Source organism: Balearica regulorum, chromosome 1 (genome assembly GCF_011004875.1).
Source record: "Balearica regulorum gibbericeps isolate bBalReg1 chromosome 1, bBalReg1.pri, whole genome shotgun sequence".
Lineage (NCBI taxonomy): Eukaryota > Metazoa > Chordata > Aves > Gruiformes > Gruidae > Balearica > Balearica regulorum.
The window spans coordinates 2334735-2353404 of NC_046184.1; the positions used below are offsets into that span (position 1 = coordinate 2334735).

The following is an 18670-nucleotide window of genomic DNA, read 5'->3' on the forward strand; positions in this document are numbered from 1 at the left end:
GAAATTGTTGGCATTTCTCAGGTAAAAGAGCCCTTTATTGGATTCACCTGCCTCACGGCACTATGGTTTCTTCTCCAGCGTCATTACCTTGTGCCAGCCTGGAAACCACCTAGACTGGGAAGTGACCTACAGACCCCCCGCTTGCCCAGTACTGCACAGACCTATCCGAACCAGGAGGAAAATGGTGCAGCAGCCTCAAACCCTACCCACTGACTCATCATCGGTTACTGCCACCACCAAGACCTCAAGGGGATTGATTGTCATGGTCTCCTAATTATGAATGGAAAATAAATGGGGCAAAGTCAATTCATCCTACACTACAATAGATAATTATATTGGGTTGAAGTCCGAACTGTGGAGTTTGTTTATTATAATGAAACCGGGCAGCCAGGGTGGATTCAATGCCAAATTTTTAGATGGTCAAAAGTAGAGGACATCAACAGACAACTGTGGGTCTCCTGGATGAAGGCGTTAATGCTTAAGACCTTCAACACTCTTCTCCATGTGTTCTGCGTTGCCCACTGGCCAGATGAACATTTCATCACACCTAATATGCCAGTTCTCAACGCTTCTCCTGATGCTTAGAAACCTTCAGATTTGCAGGCCAGAGGTATTTATGGCCAGCTGCTACTCATTTGCTCTTGCAGCAGTATTTTTGGTTGAAATTGCTTTTCCCTCTCTAACGTACTTAGGGCAAAAGACGTATTTGCAGAGGGAAGCCATTGCCTTTCTAAGGTACTGTTGATGTAGGCAAAGCAAGAAGGCCACTTTTAATTGCTCCTTTGGAAAAATACCGCTCCTGAAAGAATGTTCACCTAAGCCAGAGCAAGTACTGCCACTGCTGTGTGCAGTACAACTGTGGCCTCTTCTGGCCACTCTTGGTGAAATTTTAGCTCCAATGATCTCCACTTTTTGAGCCAACAGATCTGCGCGACGATAGTTTTTGCCAGACAGCACAAACCCTTAGCATTTAAAATGAAACCGTTATCAAGGCAACATCAGTGCAGGACAAGACCCACGGCCATAGATGTAGTTTCTATCTCCATTCTCCACTGCATGGAAAAGCCAGGTCTGGTTGTCCTCCTGATGGAGTATCTGGGAGACGCATCCCTTTGCTCACCACTCCTTACGTAGAGGCTGCAAACCCCAGGCAGACCCCACTGCAGTGCGACAGTGGCTCCTTGGAAACAAAGTTGGTCCCTATAGAGCGAGAAGATAATCCCAGCACTGCTTCTGAATTGATGGAGTAGTACTTGGCCATGAAAAGCAGAGAAATTCCTCTGAACTGCTATTTTTATCTCATTCCAGAAACACATCCTCTAACTGTGCGAAACCTCCAGACTCTCTGCCGTGAGCACTGAACCTGTAGGCTTTTCTATTAATTTATTAACCTCCTCTTTCAACTCCCATTTGTACATCTCAAAGCACTTTAGAGGCATCACGTGCAGAAGTTCTCCGTTTTCTCAAAAGGCTGCTTTGTGGTTGAGAAAATGAAGGTCCGTTGAGATTAAGGGGGCAGAGCGAAGACCTTTGTGTGTGCGCCGGGATGGCTACAACCCAGTAACAGCCAACCCCATGCTGATGCTCACTGAGTAACCACCCTGGGCCAGCTTCCCTGCTGGCGTCCACCTTTGAACCCCCTCCAGGGACAAACCCCACATTTTCCTGATGATTCTCAGAATCTGCACATTTGCATGCTTCAAGTGAAGGAAGAATGAATTTCACACAGCGCACCAAACAGTTAACAGATGGCAAAAAATTACAATCATTTACCGAGTTGCGTTGGGCTTAAGAAAACAACCTGGAATACGAAAGCACTGAATCTTATTAAAAAAGACATACTTTACATATTGCTTCTTCATAATACAAGCTGTTTGTCATGAAAGCATAAAACTTGCTATTATTTGCACCTCTTTTCTTCTTCTCTTTGTTTTTGCACACATGACAATGTGGAATACATATCTGGATATGTGACTTCTGTATGCACTTGAGAGACTGACTTCAGCTTTAGATGTTAATGCACTTAGGCGATGAGAGATGTCATCTGAATTTTATATCTTTTCTATATTATTTGATCTCAGATCGGGAATACAAATTGTAAAATACAAGGCAGGCTTTACAGCCTTCTGTAAAACCTCAGTAAGAGATTACACGCTGCAGACCATTTCCTGAAAGCGATACGTATCTGTATATGTTGACATCATATGTGGACATTCAAACGCAGTGGTCTGGATGTAATTATTTTAAATACCAGAAATGAGGGTTTTGGTCTTTACCTGAGCGTATGGATATTTTTTTTTTTTTTTTGGCTACGAAGCCCAGGTTCATTACGGGACAGATTTAATTGCTACATCAGAGTTTGTGTGTTGATATTCTACATCTGAGGTGCGAAAGTTCAGGGACGCCAATCAGGCACGGTGCAGATGCCACTCTGCAAAATGTTCTCAGACAGTCTCCATCTGTCAGATATGGTAATACTTGCGCTCCATCAATAATTCACCTCCTTAACTCCATGTTTCCTGCATTTGAGTCAGAATTTTTCATGTCAGCCTCACCAGAAGATCTGCCTTGGATAGACAGGAATTGCCTGATCTGCATTCCCCAGCCAGACCGTGTGTTTTTGTGCCCTGGAGCCAGTTGCTGTCTGCAGTTGAAGAATCATCTCTCAGTTTACTCAGTTTTTTACCGATTTAGCTGCAAAAATCACGGCTTCCCTTTTGGGGCATCATTTTAATCTCATTCAAGGATGGAAGTCAGAGGGTAATGTGTGACCAGCAGGTCAAGGGAGGGGATTCTGCCCCTCTACTCTGCTCTGGTGAGACCCCCCTGCAGTGCTGCATCCAGCTTGGGGGTCCCCAGGACAAGAAGGACATGGAGCTGTTGGAGAGAGTCCAGAGGAGGCTACGAAGATGATCCGAGGGCTGGAGCACCTCTGCTATGGAGACAGGCTGAGAGAGTTGGGGTTGTTCAGCCTGGAGAAGAGAAGGCTCCAGGGAGACCTTACTGTGACCTTTTAATACTTAAAAGGGGCTGATAAGAAAGATGGGGACAGACTTTTTAATAGGGCCTGTTGTGATAGGACAAGGGGTAATGGTTTTAAACTAAAAAATGGTGGATTCGGACTAGATATAAGGAAGAAATTTTTTATGTTGAGGGTGGTGAGGCACTGGAACAGGTTGCCCAGAGAGGTGGTAGATGCCCCATCCCTGGAAGTGTTCAAGGCCAGGTTGGATGGGGCTCTGAGCAACCTGATCTAGTTGAAGATGTCCTTGCTCATTGCAGGGAGGTTGGACTAGACCTTGAAATGTCCCTTCCAACCCCAACCATTCTATGAGACTAATTATGACAATCAGACCTTAGTATCCAAAATCCAACTCAGATGGACCACACCTTTTCTGGGAAAGCTCATGGTGAAAAACACTGGGGTGGCTGAATACCCAAAACAGGATGCTACTGCATGAGCTTCATGAGGGAAGAAAGGTGGGGAGCGGGAAAGAAGATGATGTGGAGCTGCTCCTCCATGGGTCAGAAACTGCTGAATGCAACTTGTCCCCATGAGAAGCAACTGGCTCCCTGGAGCCTGCAAGAATTTGGTTAGATCCCAGAGCCAGGAGATGGGCTCGTTAGTGGTCTCCTCTCTGTGGGGCTGTGGCTCCTTTGGGTACCAATCAGTGGTCCCTTGCTCTAGAGGAAGGCAGTGTGGAAATCCAGAGGAAAGCAGCCGGAGGTGAGAATATCCCCTAGCACGAGGGCAAATTACCGCCCTAACTGCCAATGCTTCGACACCAGTGAGAAAGGAAGGTTCCCAGATGCCCCAGTTAACAAAGACTTTTGCATCAGCCCCAGCTCTCAGCATTTGAAAGGTGGAACAACAATCTTTGAACTTTCTTTGGCCAACTCAGATGCACCATGTGACAAAGGAAAAGAAATCCTGATGATGCCATGCAACACTTACGAGTTTTACAGACCCCATCAGCCAAAAATGACCCATCACCTGGAACGACCTGCCCATCCTCAGGCACCGATCTTCATCAGGTGGAACGAAACTACTGGTTCCACAATGCAGCTGGTGGAAATCCTTCTTCAGGGACACCAACAAGGACACGTGCCTTGGCAACAGAAGGACTCACTACTAGCCTTGAGTTGGCCAAAACCTTGAAAACAGACCAAACCTGAATGAATTAAGGATCTTGCTGGTTAGAGGGTAATTAACTGTGGAGGAATGTATCTGAATATGCCTAAACACAAGTATCTAGTGCAACCATTTCAGATGGGGTTTGGGTCTCCAGGCTTACCCTGTGTCACACCTGCCAGCCCTGCTCACATACCTACACTATCCAGGGGTCTTTCAAATGACACTATATTTAGGAAAGCGAATCACATCCTTAGCAAGCCCCTGGTAAATCTGGGAACAGAGCCTGCTCCGGGTGGGGTCAGAGAGTTACTCAAGCCAGCTTTTAAGTAGCAGAAGCAGTTCAGCCACTTTAGTATGCCAGTCTGCTTCTTGGACATGGACTAACCCTGAGCAAAGGCCATGCTGAGCTGGCACCATGGGGCGTAGAGCCAACCTAAGGCCACTGAGCTGTGTTCAGTCCTGAAGCAGTTGAGCATCGCCGCCAAGCCTGGAGCATGTGGCATGACGAGCACGTGTGCTTGTGCATGAGATGAGAACGTACGTTGGAACGTGCTGGCACAGGGTTGCTGGCTCCAGGTATCCTGGGGTCTGTTCCTCCCTGCAGTGGAAGACAAGCACCCAGGGAGCTGCGATGCAATGCAATGGTTGTACCAGGCCATACCATGGTCCACCAAAAGTCCATGTCCTGGTGTCCCACCTCTGACTGTGGCCAACAGCACCTGCCCAGCGAGGAGCAGGCCAGTGATGCTTCTCTAGATCACCACCCCAGCTACTCGGGACTCGCTGAGCTAGAGGGATGCCTCTGAGACACCCTGAGAAGTACTCTTACCTCCACGGGTACATGCTACACATCTTAGGGCTCCTGACTTTGGAGAGATTTCCATACATGACTTAAAGGAGCCAGAAAATTGGCTGGCTCTGCTGTATGGTTCCTGGGCTATACCTGCCCTGGACCCTACTGTCCATATACCTTGCTCTGCCCTAACCCTAACGCTATGTCATGGCTTGACCCTGTCGGTCCTCTCAGTTGTGTTGTTTCTGTCCTTTGCTTATTTTCCCTCTTCCTTCCTATGTTTTAGCAGGAACTGGCCCTGGGCCATTGCTACCCCCTGCTCCTCTCTCCTGTCCTCAACTGTGACCTTGAAAGCACCATTCCCAGCACCGGCCACGTCCTTACCTGTCCCCCTCGTGTCCTAGCACTGATATTTTACACCCTACCAGCTGTGCCCTGCCTGCTCCTACACCTTCCCAGTGAAACATTGCTGATTCCCAGATGCCATTGCATCAGCAGGTTGAAATGCTCTGCTCCCCGGCTCAATCTAATTAAGAGACCTCTGTGAAAGATATAACTTTACCGCATAGAAAAGTGATGAGCAGTGACTCTTAAAAACGTATCGCACAGCACCAATATCTGTTATTTCCTAGCAGATTACAGGGTATGAAGCATTGCAGTTTCTAATGAGATCTGACTGACAGGGTAAACCAAGCTGCTACTTAAGGACTTGCATGTGTCTTTCTGTCTGTGGGGCTCGTGCTAGAAAGATGCAGCCTACTGTGAAAAAGGCAGGACATTTTTCTAATTGCTTCCATTTGCAGGCTGGAGCTAGGCAATAGAGATGCATTTCAAGCTGACAATCCAGTATTTACCTTTATTTCAGCTGCAGATAAATGCCTGGGATGGTTGTTCTTCACACACTGATGGTTCCTCCTTTTCTTCGCAATTTTTTTTTTTTTTTGTGTCACGCCAACTTCCCTTCTTAAAAAAATCTGTCCTTCCTCTAACAGCCCTGTTCGCTGTGCCTTTCAGCAGAAGCTCCCAGCAGTCTACCACACCTTCAGCACATGAACTCGGCACAGGCAGAGCCCACCTTTAAGCACAGGAGCAGAAAGCAATTTCTAGATCAAATAGCACCTCCAACCAGGTTACGTGAGAGGTCAGACATGGAGTTCACATTCACATACACTTATGGGAGTATCTGTTCCCGTGGGATGACTCTGGATGTTTGTTCAGGCTCAATCTGGAATTTGGGGCTAAATTCTGACCTTGTTTGATCAGTGTCAATCAAGATAGCCCAAGGCTAGATGACAGAGACACCTCAAACCAGAACTATCTCCAGGATGTTATTTGACCCTGTAGGAACTATAAGATGTAATTGGAGATTTGCTTGTTATATCCCCATCTAGTTGGCAAATTAAACAGCATTTAAATGGCCTTCCTCCTCCCATCCCTTCCACCTGCCCTCGGCAAAGCCTTCCTGTAATACCAGCCAGCTCACAGGTGAGCATGGAGGACCTTGCTCCAAAGAGAGCAGACGATCCACTGAAACCCATTCCATGTGCTGGTAGGTGTCACTCTTTGCTACTGTAGAGGACAAAAACCCCCTTAAATAAAAGCAAAACCAACTGAGCCCTCTTCTCCTTCCTTGCTTCTCCCTGGACAGTGATCACTTGCAAAACAGTAATGATCACAAAAAATAATTAAAGACTGAATTGCAATTTAAATACATAAAGAAATCCAGCTAGAAATGTCATTGCACATCCATGGGTACGAAAACACGCTCATGGCCTCCCATAAGGGCAGAGAGAACCTTGGACACTCTTCTCAAGCTCTGCATGGTACACAGGTTCTAGAGTAAAAGGTCCCTCTCCATCCCTCCTCCGGGCTCTTGCTAACAAGGAAATCTCTGCCAACACAAGAAGTGTCACCAGGAGATACCAGTGAGATGTGCCACGGCGCTGCAGGAACAGGGAAAGCTGTGAGCCTTAACAGGGGATGGATGGGGACATGGCTTTCCATTTCGGCACTACTCTGCCTGTGAGAAATCAACTCTTGCCCCTTGGAATCATGAAGCACAGAATAGTATTCCCTTTTCTCAGTCTCTCTCAGGTCACTTAGGAGATCGGGGGTCTGCCATGACATCTAGGATCCACTTCAAGGTTGTAACCTTTTAGGAAGATTGTTACTACCAACCATTCATCTTCCACGTTTGCACGGCCTGTCTCCAACCAGCACCATGTAGGTTTTTCATATGTCAACCCGCTAAGCAGTGCCCAGTACCCTAAATCCAACACCTGTTCCAGGAGGGATGCTGTAAAATGCGTGTTTTCACTCCACCTTTAATGGCTCTGCTCAGATCACCGCTGCCATCCGTGCACGTTGGTGCCTCAGTGTCTCCAGTGCAGTTATGGTTGCGGCCCAACACCTTGTGTGATGCTTGACGTGATTTCCACAGCCTGAAGCTGTGGAAGCGCAGGGGACCAAGTGAAGGCAGGAGGAGAAGGTCCTTGGACTCGAGTGAGAGAAGAGGATTGCTAAAATGTTCCTGTGGCATTTTTAAAGCAAGCAAACAGATAAAGCTGCCCTCTCTGCACACACAAAAGCCTGCCTAGCCCCTTCGAAGCTAAAGCCAGTGGTGTAGCACATGTGTTTTATGCTTTACGTGGACCTGGAAATGAGCTTTAACCTATTTCTATGGTATGAGAAAGCCTGTAGTAACCTAGGCAGTTTCTGGACACCACGGTGGGGCTGTGGTTTTGGTCTCCTGATCCAGACTGAGACCTGGTCTGCAGACTGTGTAGCCTGTGGAGCTGGTGGGAAAGCCCTGTGGCCTCGTTCCAACCTACGTATTCCACGTTTCACGCAAAAAACAAAGCGCAGGGAGAGACTGAAGCCCCCCCCAAGAGCAGGACTCCTTGGCCCACCCATAGAGCCATAGACAACGTGTCCTTTGCTGGTTTACCAGGGAGCCACGAGCACGTGGTGAGGACACACCAGACCATTGCTGACAACGTACAGCTTGGTTTTGCTCTGCATTTTCGCTCTGATCACCCGCATACCAAATTCTGTGTAGTCAAATAAGGCAAATGTTGACGAGTACTCTGTGATTTGCAAGCACCACCACCAAGATGACAGTGAATACCAGGACTCGCACCCACAGGACGCTTTCACAACCTGGTCTGCAAAGAAAACCAACACCCACCCTACGTACCGCAGACCTGGATAAACAAAACGATCCAATTCCAGCTGGACAGCCAGTTTCCTAAACTCGGACCTTATATTAAAGCAACTGCAGTTCTACAAGTAACTGGTCAGTGGCTAAGTATCGTCACGGAGGCCAAAGTCACTAAAGGTAGAAATTAAGAAGAAAAACTTCTAACAAGAAAAATCCCTTCCCTTTAATTACCATTAGCAATGCAGCATGACAGAGAGAGATAAACACACATGCACCTACACAAATAAGGAGCTTGGGAACACAAAGTAATTACTTTGATTTTTTTTTTCCCCACTGACATTCAAAACTTATTAGTCTCAAGAAAGCACATATCAGCAAGACTGTCACCTCAGGGATAAATGAGGAATTTGTTTGTAATTCATTTCCAGGAGAATATATCCTGATGTTGTTAATGCAGAGTAGGAACGTGCTCTGGCCAAGTCTAACAGCCAAAAACACTTCTTAAAAATGTTTATTCACATCTTCCTGAGCTTCTGTCCCTGGAAATGTGAATGCCGGTTTCTGCTGGCTGAGAAGTTCACCTCCATTGATTGTTTCACTAACGCACCAAGAACCAAGCAAAGAAAGTCAATGAAGCTTCTCAGTTTTTCAGTCCATTTCCAGTTTAGGAAAATTGAATTAATCTCTTTACTCAGAGCAACTCAGATATCCACGTTCAGGCAATGAAAATCATTACAGAGGCCACTCAAACCTATGTCTTTAAAGGTTACGGTGCGAAGATTAAAAGCGCCTCCGGGAAAAACTGAAATGGCTGATCAAAATAAAACCGTTGAATCAACAGTGGAAAGCCTGGGTAGGACCGGCGCCTTCCAGTACCGACTGATATTTTAAGATATTTCCTCCGCTATATGGAGCGATACCGGTGAAGCGTGGATGCTACGTGACTTCACACACCACCGCGTGTTCAGACATTAAGGATGTAGGAACTGCCAAATGAATTCAGCCCCACAATCCAGTTCGTACGGGGCTGCTACTGGGTGTAAAAACCTATCGAGGGTGCTTACGGATTGATCTGCTCACCTGCAAAGTCACTTCCTGACCCCGGGCAGCCGAGGAGGGGTTCATCTTGCCTAGCGATAGACATCTGCCATGGATAATTCCACCTGAGTGGGTCACCTCTGCTCCCCCATCCTTGTGAGACAGCAACAGGCACTCCTAGGAGGCCCTTCATCTCATTTCAAAGAAAATTTTAGCCAATTCAGAAAATCGCAGTCTAATCATGCTCGCTTCTCGCTACTTGCTGTAAAGGGAACCGAGGGCAACCGGCTCCGATGGAGACGTGACTGTGGCGGACTTGTAGTTATAGAGCAAGTATTCATCAGTTCAACAGGTCAACGCATATGTCTGAAAGTTAAACTCGGGCTTAAATGCTTTGTTGGACTTGAGTGCGTGTTCTTCGGGCTGCCAGGGCCCACGTGTCTGCGAAATGCCTGGTGTGTGTTTTAATTACAAAGCCAGCAAAATCCCCTCCTTGAGGAATTTATAATCCATGCAGTCACCAAAGGAAAGGGAGTGACGTGCTGTCATTACCCGGTGGTTCAGCCACTTTCTTTCCATCTTTGTGTGCTCAAGTGCTCTCATTACGCGAAAATTACTTAAGGACAAACACGAGAAATGTCATCCCCCAAGAGTCAGGCTCTTTGCTTCCGAACATCTGGTATATCACCATTAGGGCATTTTGGAGTTTTTTCCCTAATGTGGAGAATCAGCAGCAGGCAAGGCATTTCCCAGACACACGCAATGAATAAGAAATCTGCTACTCAGCAAACCTGAGAAGGAAAGTTGTCCATCCTTAGGCTGGGGTGAGGCCAAATGGCCCAACGACGGTGAAGGAAGAGCAGTGACTTCTGCGTAAGGACACGTTCCCTCCTCCTGCCTCCCCTCTGCTCCTATCTTGAGCAATTGCTTCTTCACCCCTGATTTCTTATCCTAATTTAAAATAAAGTTCCATTTTCAGGAACATTATCATTTCAGAGCCTTACAGCTCATTTCCTTGTTTGTTCCCTCTCCTTCAGTTGTGCCAGCACAGCTGTTTGCAAGGCCCGCTGTGAACCAGACCGGGGAGCTGATCCTGCCAAAAAAGAGAAAAAGCTGATGCAAAAAACAAAACATAGCCCTTCCCCCGAAGCTGGATCGTTTCCCCGCTCTAATTTACTGGGTCGCGTCACAGCTCGCTGTGCGGAGAACGAGAAGAGGAAGGTGGTATTTGCTAAGGGTATATGCACGTGCAATCACAAATGCTCACCGAGCCTTTGGAGCTGGATGCTGCTTTCCTCCTATACGACGGTGTGCTGTAAAGCGCTGCTCATCTTTTGTTGTGTACTGACCCCACGTTTTGCAGAGCAAATAAAATACAGTACTTTTTTGGGGGGGGTTTCCAGATAAGGCAGATAAAGCGCCAAGTGCCGTTCTAGGGAGTATTTCAGACCTGCGCAAACCAGGTTTGGGTCTACTCACATCCGATGTCCATCAGGATGCCAAAAGATAGGAGAAACAAAGTCCTTCCAGCAGCTGGTTTAACTGAATCACTTTGGGTGTACTGACCCTGCAGAAGGGGATAGGGCTGAAAGGACCCAGGTGACAGAAGACTGCCCAGAGCACAGTGCTCTTACAGATTTTCCTGGGAATAAATTTACCATCTACAGTCACTGGCAGTGAATTAAAAGGAATTTTAAGCCTTCAGCCTTCAGGAGAGAGACTTCAGCCGGAGATAGCACGAAGAACCCATCTCGTAATGTGCCAGGACACGTCAGGCTCCACAAAGAAGTCTGGTTTTGTGGCAAAGAAGAAATATCTGGAGGGGATGGTCATGGCCTAGCAAGAAGAGTGCAATTCCTGGCCTTGGGAAGGCTTCCCTTCCCAAAATGACCTGGGACAGCAAGAGATGGCTTCTGAGTCCTGGGGGAACATGGGATTCAGAGCATGGGTTCCCCTCGCTCTGGTGAGACGACCTGAGAATAATTTTCAGGCTTCAGGACAGGGGTGTTGCCTTTCCATCTCAGCACCACGGGCCACTGACTCAAAGACTGGCCCAACTCCTCTCTAAAACACTCATGGACGTAAAGCTTAGATTTGAATTTCACCAACCTGTTATGCTGGAGAACTGAGGAGAGGACACGGAGAGCCTTTTGGTTCCCAGCACTGCAAGGGTGCATGCATGAGACTGAAAACAGCCAATTTTGGCACAGACATGGTAAGTAGAAACGCTTGACCCACAGTGAACTGGGACCCATCTGTGATCTCCAGTCTTGGGCATCAAGGTGAGCTGTCTGGGAATACTGCATTTTCCTGTCCTGGCTCCATAAATATCCGTAACGCTTCTAAGCCAGTCAGAGGAACTGAGACCTTTTCCAACACGAGTGGTTGGTGGGGCCTGGTGTGGGGTACACTGATCTCTAACAAGTGTTGAGTGGATATCTTCACAGAAGACCTGATTCTCATCACTGCTCTTATTTGACCAGCTCAACAAGCTCTTTGGTTTCTTCCTGCTCTATTGTGATGGACCAGAGAAATTCCGTGGCCAACTATGCGATATTCCCCTATGCACCTCCATGGAGGAGAGCAGACCAGTGATTTGGGTTTCCCCAGATCAGAGCCACATCTTCCCAAAACCCCTCTCATTTCTGTGCTGAGGAGCTGGGCAGCTCCAGCAAAGGACATGGCCATGCTGTGACTTCCAGAAGCTCATGCAGGACTGCAGAAGCTGAAAGTTTGGGAAGTCTCGAGCAGGCACCTTGCTGTAATGCAGAGAGCAGTCAGCAACCCCAAGAAGCGCTCTAGGAAAAGTTGTGAAGGCATAAATTGGTGTCCTATTAAAAGTCATAGCCGCTGCAGATTTAACTGGAAATTTAACTACACGAATGGGTGATTTGTTCCAGCGTGGTTTTAATGAGTCTGTACCAGGGCAGCTGTTTGGGATGCATGGGGCAGCACCCAGTGGCACCCATCTGGTGAAGGACTGTATGGGGACACAGTCTCTGATCCCTCAAAGCACATGGGGGAAGCAAAAGGGTGGGGGCATCAAGCTGAGGGGTGTTTTTTAATCCTCTGTGGTTGGAATTTTTGGTTAATGCAGTGAAACCACTAATTATAGCTAATTAAACCTGCACTGAGATCAAAGCTCAGTGGAAACTACAGGGGGGAGAAGACAAGAGAGAAAATAAAGGAAAAGAAAATACGGATTTTGTTGTAACCGAGTCCTTAATTGAAAACTAAAGCAGTTTTGTTAATTAAAAGCAGCAAAAACTAAATGAGGGCATGCTCCACAGATACACAACATGAGTCCAGCATCGTGATGGAGAAAACACGTCTTTCCCACGCTGTCAGCAAAGAGAAGCTTTTCTTCTAGAGCCTGTTCTGCTTCTGGCTCCTCTACAGGGAAGGGTCTTCCTTGGTGCATTGGTGACTTTTACCTTCCACAGCACTGAGAACCTTGGGCTATAAAGCAAGGGGAGAGGAATTCCTCCAAACTAACACATTTGCAGTTTGTATGAACAAGGAAGAGTTTTCCCCTCCAACACAGAGACAAGAGGGGATGGCTCAGTGACCAACGTGTCTACACCAGAAGACCAAAAAAACCCCCCTTGGTAGCTGATTGCAAAAGGTAGGGGTTCAATCTGTACGGTTGTCTAGCCCTGACAAGACATTACAGGATATATATATGTGACAGCCATCTGCTGTCCCTGACATGCAGAGAAACACATTTCATAGGTGTTGAAATTTCACCCTCGGTCTTGACACCCATCAATAGCATCCGAACACCTGGGAGACTGTCAAAGCTATTTCATGATGGAAGCAGCTCCATTGCACTTGGGAACCAAAGATCCTCATGCCTGATCTGTGGGAGAGGTAATGAACGAGGTCAACAGGGTCCCAGGAGTCAACAGCTGCTCCTGGACCACAGCTACATCTCCGCTATTTTACTCCTTCTCTTGTGCCCATGCTCCTCATGTCTGGGTCCACGTATTATCCTGCACCCGGTGATTAATATTTCATGGAAAATGAGCCATGGCCATGACTTGCTGCAGTTTTCCCCCTTTTCTCAGCAGCTGAGATGCTGAATCCATCACGGCATCTCCCCAGCAGCCTTCTGGGCACATCAGCCCTCGCAGGCAGGCTGCTCCTAACACAGGCAGAAAGGTGTGGCTTTCAGGCAAGGAAACTTTGAAATAGCAGGACTAAGTATTTCCAGCAACAGGGAGGGAAGAAAGAACAGATCTGCAGCCTACACAAGCCTGGTTCAAACTCAGTTCTACCTGAAGTATCCATTCTAGCGCTCTGCTCCATTTGGGTTTGAACCATCTTGGTGCTGTGCAGGATACATGAGTCACAGTGCCCTGGTACCCAAGTTGTCTACTCAGCTAATGTGCGTTTTACTCAAGCTGAATGATCTTAAATGCCCCAAATTTTCTCCGGACCTGAGTGCAGCCCCAAGAGACAACATGTGAGATACCCTTTTCACCCAGTTCTGAACCAAGAGTGAAGACACGCAGAGGAGGAGCATCACAGGAGTGTTGCAGGGGCACCTGAGAGCAGAAGAGCGGTTTCCCACTGCTGGCAGGAGATCCAGGTGAGGATCTGTTAGATCTCGGGTTCAACGTGCACAAACCAAGAATCAAGAGTGGCCCTTGAAGGAAGCCTTCCTCAACCAGCTACATCCTCAGGCAACTTGGGCACCCAGGCAGCAAACACAGCCTGCTGCTTCTGTATTTATCAAGAATAAAAATCAGGAAGAGAAATAACATCTGGCAATGAAAACGGCTTCTTTCAGAGCACTGGGATGTCTAAGGGATCTCTAATGTACACTGGCTTCCCCTTCCCTCTGCAGCTCCCAGTAGATGGCAGCAAGTTATTGCTTATCCCTCCTGGCTGGGACAGTTTCGCGCACTAGGCAAGAGGCACAAATCTCTCCTGCCTCTCAGTAATCAAACAAAAAAAAAATCCCTGCCTGCCAGTCGTAGCAGGAGAGGAGCCCTGAATGCCCACCATCCCAACCAGAACTGCACTCCGAAATAAAGCGCCCGCTGAAATCCCGCTGCCGCGGTTCCGAGATTGCTCCCGGTGGTATTTTCCATTCTCCCCATGCAAAAATCAGAGCCGGATGGGACAACCCTGCCATGTCCATGGATGTTTGTGCTGAAAGGGCATCTCGGCCTCTTGTCACTGAGCTAGTCCTAAACGCGTAGGGTCTATATCCACTCTGCTGCTGTGATTCACTCAAACTTACAAGCAAAAAGAGAGTGCTTATTAGGTGCCAGAGCAGAGCTGAGGCAGAGCCGCTGCTTCCCAAACCCACGCTAGTCCCTTCCCATCACACCGTGGGGCCCCACGCAGACATTTCGGCACCTTGACCTTGGTACCCAACCCGACCAACGATGCAGCAGCTTGACACTGGTTTGAAAGAAAGCACGTGGTCCAGCTGCATCCTCCTTCATCTATACTCTCTTACCCTTCCCAACTAAATAAAGACAGGTTTTGGGTACAGGCCGTGTTTCCAGGTGTTACCTGGTGTTAATTGTAACTGCTTCCTACAAATGCCTTGGCAGTTCTCACTTACTTTGAAACCAGTACGAGGACTGGTGCCATTCTCTCCTGACTCTCTGGAGGTGGCTGTATGGGTGGAGGGAAGCTGTTTGCCCCAAGAACATAAGAATACAAGCAAGTACATGTATATCGTAGCATCGGGGCCGTCACTGGGAGAACACAGCCACAGAGGAACAAGGTCAGAGCAGCAGCTGCAGCTGTATTTTGCCTGGGAGCAGAAGCAAAGGTCATTTTCTTTTGTGAACGATGAAAATTCAAGCAGCCCTTGTATACCGACAGATTTGATCACAGGCATCTGAACTACATTTCAAGGGCTTATTCATGGCCGACCTATGAACAACCATCTGGCATGCTGATGGCTTCTCCCCATACCTCCTCACTGGGGACTTCTCCCGAGCCGTTGGGATCCACCAGCAGTGACAACGTAGGTGCCACATCTACTAGAAAGACACGGTCAGAGCCAAGGGCCACGGTAACGTCTCTAGCAGCAGGAAAAGATTCCTGGTCCCCGTGGGATGGATGGCCGTAGCAACTGCTAACTCGAATGGTAGCAGCAGGGGAACCTCCGATCTAACTCTTAGGTGTACAGACACCTCAGGTTCACTGTGCTCCAAACCATTTAAGGGATGAAGGACACCTTCAGATCCAGTAACGACGAGTAGCACCACTCAGAAACCTTTATCTCAGAGGTCAAAATGACACTGCGTTGTATGAAATGTTCACATTTCATCACCGGTCTCTCCCTTCCCCTTACAACCACCTCAATTAACTTTCAAGAATAAGGCAATTTTATCACTGCTGTATGTCTGAGAAAATTTTGTTGTTTTTTTTTTTTTTTCCCCCCCCAAATGAAAAATGAACATCTAAGAGTTGAATGATATTTTATTTAAGGATGAGTCTGGAACAGAAACCTAGCCCTTTTTGACTATTATTTCTGATGAAATCTCTGCATAAACGTGCAAGTGTGATTTTTGGTGGGGAGGAAGAGGGAGTAGGAAAGAAGGCACAAGGGAAAAGACCTGAAGTAGAACCCAAATTTGAAGCTGCATTTTATCCCCCTAATGCCATAAATCTAATTCTGGGTCTGAAACTTCCAAAATTTGGAGGTATTTGGAACTCACGCTCAGTTCCAGACTTTGCAATATATGCCTAGAAGAAAATACTGCTTTTTCTTTAATATGGTAGTGGATGCCCTAACGACTGACTGCATTTCTGCTGGCCTAGACACTGCACACATATATAAGGGAAACACCTATTAATATTTTCAGGAAATTTAGAAAATGCTACAAGTAAGTCCTTTTGTGACACTTCAGCAGCCTATTTTACCCTTTCTCCTGTTGGTGGAGAAACTCCTTGCAGAACTTGGCAATTTATTATTTTTTTCAATGGAAACGTGCTCTGGCTCTGCTTTGTGATGCTCTGCAGAGAGTTGCCCTACCTGGCTCTACCTTGAACTGAGAATCTCAAAGCAAAACTCATTTGAAACAAATTTTCCCCCTGCCATGGTACTACTCCCAAAGCTGCTGCTGTCACCTGCAGGTTACAGACCTTTCGAAAAATGTGGTTTAAACAGCAAGAGTCTCACCAGAACCAGCGAGTGTTACACACGTTACGATTTTGTTGTGAATCCTCTATGTGATTGTGGCTTCAGAGAAGAAAGATCTTCCCCCTCTGGCTTCCCTGGTTGGGGTTTCTACTGCCTAAGGCACCAGCTACGAGAAGAATGGGGATGTCCAGTGCTCTTTGGGGCCCATAGAAAGCCGTGAAGAATATATAAAAGGTGAAAAACAAAACTCAAAAGCTTGACACCCGGGAAAATCTTGCAAGTCTTTTGGCCCTTTCTCAAATGGACCAGTCTTTCCTACAAACTTGAGCACATCAGACTTTAAATGTGCTCACTTTCAGAAAAGGACCACAAAGGACTTCTTCCAGAGTTAAAACTTAATGTATGAAGAGTGATCATACAAAGAGTGATGTATTGGTCATTAATTGGGGCTGTTTGTTTGCTTCTTGAACCCTGAGTGTCACACTCTCACGGACAAAGAAATATCAAGAGGGCGAGGGAGCAACAGGGACAGCGACCTGACTGTCCAGGGGAGACATGAGCCAGTTGGCTTCCGATGAGGCTTAGATCCAACCTGGAGGGCAAAGAGCTCCATAACTACCTGAGAAAATCTATTTTTCTGTGTATGTGAAAAAAAACCCCAAACCATTAAAAAACCTATTACGTCTTTTCCTTACCAAAGGAGCGTATGACTTCTAATGAAGTTCCTTAAAGAAATCGGAGCAAATGTTGAATTATTTTGCACAAGGGCAAATCCAAGACCTTGAGTCCCAAGCTAGGTTAGACCCACTTCAGAAATCTTCTCTCCCTTTCCGTAATGACCACCCAGTTCCTTGGAGAAGTGAAGCGGGGAGGGAATTTACCCCAGGTACCAGGAGGTGCAGGGGGGGAAGGAAGAGCAGGGTGAGTGAGTATTTCTCCACCAGTTCTGCTACTGCTCCCGTACACGAAATAACCACTTGCTCTCCGTTTCTCATCTTTAAAAAGGCAAAACTGATAGTTACCTACTGCACAAAGCATTTACAGATTCCTGTGTGAGCTATATCACAGAAGTACAAATCACTTTTATCCTACATTGATACTATTTTATGCTTTCTGGGGGTGAACTGTTATGTTTATTTTATAGTTTGAATAGACCTCGGTAAGCGGAGTCCCTGGGGTAACATGAGAACTTGCTCGGGTAATTGTAAATTCAGGTGAGCAGGGCAGGGTTTGGATGCACGAGACACCTTGTTTATATAAAAGGAGAATCTGGGTAATAAGCATTCAGGAGCCATCTGAAGAACAAAAGAATAAAACATACTCTCTAGATCACAGAAATCTGCCCCAAAAGAAAAAGGGAAGCGACGCAGTCATGAAAGCTAAGACGAAATGTTGTTGAATTTATATTATGGGAAGAAATCTGTATCACAGGTACCACAAAGGAGCTGATGCTGCTGTGCAGAAAGCTCAGGGATCTCTTCCAAGCTCCACACCTGTCGGTGGTGGTACCCAACAGCCCCAACTGCACAGCAGAAAATCTATTTTTCACGTAACTCATATATGAAGACGACTGGTATATGCTTGATGTTGTGAAAACTGCTGGTCTGGCATATCACCCATCAAGCAAGATCGGGAGGGGTGAACACATTCCCCCCCCTTCAAACTCCACGCCAATTATGCAGCACTAGGACTCAGAGCTCCACGGCTATTCAACCCTTACTCCAAAGACCTCTCCAGAAAACGGCCAGCCATGCCGTGCCGGCTTCCAGCAGCGCTTGGTCAGCATTTCATTATTTGGGTGCCAGTTGCTGTCAGCACATGCTCAGGCTCTGTTCTGCCTGCCAAAAACCTGGGCTAATTTATTTAACATTTCAACAGATCGGGGGAAAAAATCATTTAAAAAAAGGAAAGATTGAATTTGGGAACTCTGTTCCTTGGAGAGTAATGGATCTTTCCCCCTCCTCCAGGCCTCAGCATTCATAACTTCTCCATGTCAGTGTTATTACGAAGAAACTAATTCAATAATGAGATCATTCCCCATACGAGAGCCCAAGTAAATGAGGCACTCAGTCATACCTACTCTTCCTCATCTGAGGGAGTCATGCTTCTCTCCTAATTCAGTCTCCAAGAGTGATGGCCACATGATGACACCAACTATTTCCAGTGTTTGTGGTGGGTCGTAGTCGAGTGTCACACAAAACTCTGTCATTTGATCTACATGCCTTAATTTGCAAGTTCCGGACTCTTCCTTTGGCTATTTCTTGGGCTCAGCTGCCTGTTGCTGAACCAGCTGCTGCCACAGATGATCAGCCAATACAGCTACCGTAGTCAGCACCCTAGGTCCGTGTCCATACACCGTTTAGTGTTTTCTTCTTCCTCAAATGATCTCCCTTTAGTGAATATTGGTGAGAAACTTGCAGAGGTTCTATCATG

The 18670-nt window shown here is 47.0% G+C and overlaps 1 protein-coding gene across 1 annotated transcript in view; it reads right to left on the minus strand.

Annotated features, from left to right (window-relative positions):
- The window catches only part of EXOC4 (exocyst complex component 4), a 403799-nt gene that overhangs the window by 11766 nt on the left and 373363 nt on the right, over window positions 1-18670 (minus strand). The window lies entirely within an intron of this gene.